Source organism: Echinops telfairi, unplaced genomic scaffold (assembly GCF_000313985.2).
Source record: "Echinops telfairi isolate 266 unplaced genomic scaffold, ASM31398v2 ScPeMD7_7469;HRSCAF=8507_1, whole genome shotgun sequence".
Lineage (NCBI taxonomy): Eukaryota > Metazoa > Chordata > Mammalia > Afrosoricida > Tenrecidae > Echinops > Echinops telfairi.
Window position 1 is genome coordinate 129074484 of NW_022111373.1, and position 4602 is coordinate 129079085.

A 4602-nucleotide genomic window follows, 5' to 3' on the forward strand; every position below is an offset into this window, starting at 1 on the left:
AGTAGGGACAGTGAGGCAGATGTTATCCGTTAGTTGTCAGTCTGTCAGCTTCAAGGGTGCACTATCAAATTCAGTAGCTAGGGAAGGTGGGCTAGCCAGCGTATACTTGCTGCCTGTCTAATGGAATGGGATGGTCCACCACTGCAGACTCCCAGATATAGGGTGCATGCTGCTTATCAGTGGGAGATGTTGACCCATCACCAGTAATATATGTGTGTGGGGGTAGGGGGGGCACTACCTGTGATCACTAATAGGGCAAGAGAGATGAAGGAGAGCAGGTAGCCTTGGTCACTGAGATATACTTACTGCTGTGTGCCTCCTGTGACCCCTAAGACACAGGTCAAGCTTCCTGTACTATCCTCTTAAAAACAGATCCATGTTATGAATGTCTTTCTTTGCTCCAAGATTGTATACACAATAACATTACCTCCGTTGTAAACTTGCTGTTTTCTCTCATTCTCTTCAACACAAACACTGCTCATGCTCACCGTATTCCAAGATGGCCATGGCACTGCACTGGAAAAGCTGGTAGTGGACCTACAAGGGGGTATCCAAAAAAAACCTGTATTGCGCTGCGCAGCATGGGGCTTTTGTAGTAAGATTTTTCTCCACTAGGGAAGCATAAAGCAACTCCCTCTGAGTTAGTGTGCCCAGTGGCATCACCTGGAAAGGTTCTCTGTGGTCATCGCCAAGTTTTTCGTTAAGAGCAGTTTCACTGGAGCCGTTTGGGGGGGGGATGGCCAATTTAAGAGAACAGCACATGGCTGTGAAATTTTGCTTCCAGAGCAGGAAAAATGCTGCAGAAACTGTTGTGATGTTGAACATCACTGCTCCATGAAAAAAAACTCAAGTATACAAGTGGTTCTCAGGTTTCCAAAAAGGTGAAATGTTGATTGATGACAAATCTTGTTCTAGATGTATGTCAACTTCCTGAATAGATGAAAATGTTGACTCCTAGTGCATTTGGAGTTCGTTCCACCTAGTCAGACTTTTAATCAAGCTTTCTATTTAGAAGTTCTAAAAAGATTGCGTAAGTGCAATCTGATTTGTGGCAGAAGGGGACAGGTTTTGCCACCACGACAATGTGCCTGCTCATACAGCCATCTCAGTGCACCAGTTTTGGCAAAAAAAAACAACATACCTTTCTTGTCCCACACACCTTCCTCACCTGACCTTGCTCAGTGTTACTTCTTTTTGTTTCTGCAAATGCAGAGGAACATGAAAGGACAGTGAATTGATAACATAGAACAGGGGGAAAACAGAACAAAAAAAAATGTAATTTATCAAAGGGTCACGAGAGTGATGGGGACTGAGGAGGGCAAAAATAGGAGCTGATACCAAGGGCTCAATAGAAAGTAAATGTTTTAAATTAATGATGGCAACCTGTGTACAAATATGATCGATACAATGGATGTATGGATTGTTTTAAGAGATTGAAGAGCCCCTAATTAAATGATCTTTTAATTAAAAAACTTTTTTAATACCCTGTCCTATGATGTGTTAATCTCCTTGTTTGCTAATTATATTAGTTTGTATTTTTCATTTGATATTTCTTCTAAATCTATGTCTTTGTTATTCTAGGTTTACAGAACTAGAATTAACTTCCTCCTTTATGACTGGTGCCATGAGTCTTTGTTGTAGGGAGATGACATGGTGTGCGATTCTACCCCTCCCACCATGCAAGGACCACCGAGCCCACTTTTCTCTGTGCCTTCTGGTCCCTGGCGCTTTGGCTGCCCCTCCCCATCATCCCTGTTTGTGGGTCACCTTAACTAATAACTTTTAAACTTACAGAAATACATTATGTTTAATTCTCAATGCTGAAAATAAATAATGCTGAAATACAGTTTCATAGATGGAACTGATGTTTGTGTCATCATGATCTTTTCATGTAAGCCTGAAAAATTTTAAACTAATTAAGCATTTACACTCACATCACCTCATAGTTTTTCTTAGCCTGTGATCTCACTTTTGATATCTTATCATTCCACATTTTCCCTTGCTTGCTTTTTCCACAGAACACATTAACTGATTCTTTTTCTAGGCATTGCACTTTCTCTGCTATGATTCTTATACACCAATTTTGGAATTGCATATGTTTTTTTTTTTAATCTTATTCTATTTGTAATGAAATTAATTTTAACTGTAAATAGAATAAATAAACAACAAAAAAACCTACAAACAAAAATTCTTTGTTGGAACTTTTCTGAAAGCCACATAATTGAAAGAGATTGCAGCTGCATTTGAAAGACTATTTGAAATTCTTGCCACTTTAGTATTGCAATAATTTTATCACAATTGAGAAAATCTCAGGCATAATAAATAATCTATTTGAATGTATGATCTTTTCAAAATAGTTGAATAAATTGTATTTAGAGTCCTTATTTTATATCATGTTCAAGCAAAATAATCAATAAAAGTTTGTGACTACAACTTCAAGAGAATAAACAGGGCATCACAAAAATTTAAATGAAGACCCAAAACAACGGCTCTCAAAAATGCAGGTGAGAAGAAACCGTTTGTGATGATCCTTCAAAAGAGAGCAAATGGAAAGGCATTCATCAGAGAATTCAGATTCAAATGCTTTATATGTAAATTTGTGTATGCTGATTTTAAATATGTATCACAGGATACTCTATAATAGTCAATACATCCCTCCTTTGTTCTACATTGATTTAAATTTTGGATAAGATTTTTAAAAAACTCCTTCTATTGATCACTGGTCAAAAGTAAAGAGACAAAAATAATATTTTCAAATAATCTACAGAAATAATGTAAATGAATTCTTTTTATTGACTTTAAAGAAACAGAATTTTGATGCTATTATAGATATCTAAACTGTATAGAGATTAATAAATTGTTAAATATTACTTGTTCTGTAAAATAAAGGAAATAAAAGTTAACTATTAGAAAATCTTAAATTTGTTTTGGAAGGAGGGGTGGGATTTTTTATGCATACATGAGAAATGGAACTGTGCGAATTGTATACTATTGTTAGGTGCTTTTATTGTTGGTTGCTTGTGTACTGTGCTAAGGCATCCTGTGTACAATGCAAGGAAACACTGCTCAGTGCTTCCCCATCCTCACAAGTCTGTAAAAGAGTAAATATAGACAACCAACAAACAGGGCGAGAGACATCTTCAGAAATGACTTATAAAGGTTCAATTGCTAAGATCTGTGGAAAAGTGCAGTGACTTAATGACAAAGACCTTACATTCATAAAATAGACAAAGGATAGGAACACAAACATCAGGAAAGAGGACATCAATAAAAAATTTTGAAAACTATCCATGATAGTTAGCCATTCTTGTTACCAGATGACGTTTTTTGTTGTGAGATGTAGTCTAGCCTATTTTAGAGACTCAATGTACAACAGAAGGAAACATTGTCTGATCCAGTGCCATTCTTACAACTGTTACATTTGAGCCCATTGTTGCAGCCACTTTATTAATACACTTACCTTGTTCAGGGTCTTCCCCCATGGCCCCCACCCCCGCCCAAGGTCATCTACATTACAAAGCATTATGACCTTTACCGGGACTTGTCTCTCATGTAATATGTTCAATTTAACAGAGATGTAGTCTGTTTTCATCCTCTCTCTAAGGAGTATTCTGATTGTACTTCTTCCATACCAGAATTGTGTGCTCTTGTAGTATTCCGTGGAAATTTATATTTGAAGCTGTTTCTTCTCATAATGAGTCATGCTCCATCAGCCAATGGAGGTTGAAAGAACTGAATCCACTTGTCATTAAGAAAACATTACACTGAGTGCCAAGCTGAGTGGTGGATCAAGTTCAGCCACAATAAATGAAAATACCTGTTGTTAATCATTGGATTTCATTAGCTAATCCCTAAGAAAGGGGCCCACTAATTGTTAGTTTCTCCTGCTGTAGTGGTTTATGCGTTGCTGTGATGCTGGAATATATGTCACTGGTATTTCAAATGACAGCAGGGTCACTCAAAGTGAACAGGATTACACTGAGCTTTCAAACTAAAAAGGGACATTGAAAGAGGACTCAGTTTCCCACTTAGAAAGAAGAAACAACTGAAAACCTATGCATACCTTTGAAGCATTTTCAAATACTGAAAGCCTAAACAAAGGAAGCATACTATTGTCAGAGATATTGCAGGTAGATGGGCCTCTCAGATCCAAGGACACAGTTAATCTGACAATTTTGAATCAGAAAAGCACATGAATTAGTATGCCGGGGATAACACCATGAAGAGGAAGGAAGGGCATCTATTGTCAGAAAGGAAATTACTAAATAAATCATGAAGTACAGTGCTTTCTCTGATCAAATTATATGTATCCTCCTTCAATGAAATCCAACCAATACAACTATTTTTACACATGGTACAACCATGTGTACCAACCACAAATGCTAGTGATGAAAAAAATTGTAGAATTCTATGAATTTGAAATGTATCAAACATGCAATCAAGGTGTATTGATAGTTATTGGTAATTGGAATACACAACTTGGAAAAAAAGAGGAACAGTATATGGAAAATATGGACTTGGTGATTAAGCTGGAGATGACATGATACAATTTTGTAAAACCAACGACTTGCTCAAATGCCTTTTTTTTCAAAAACACAAAAG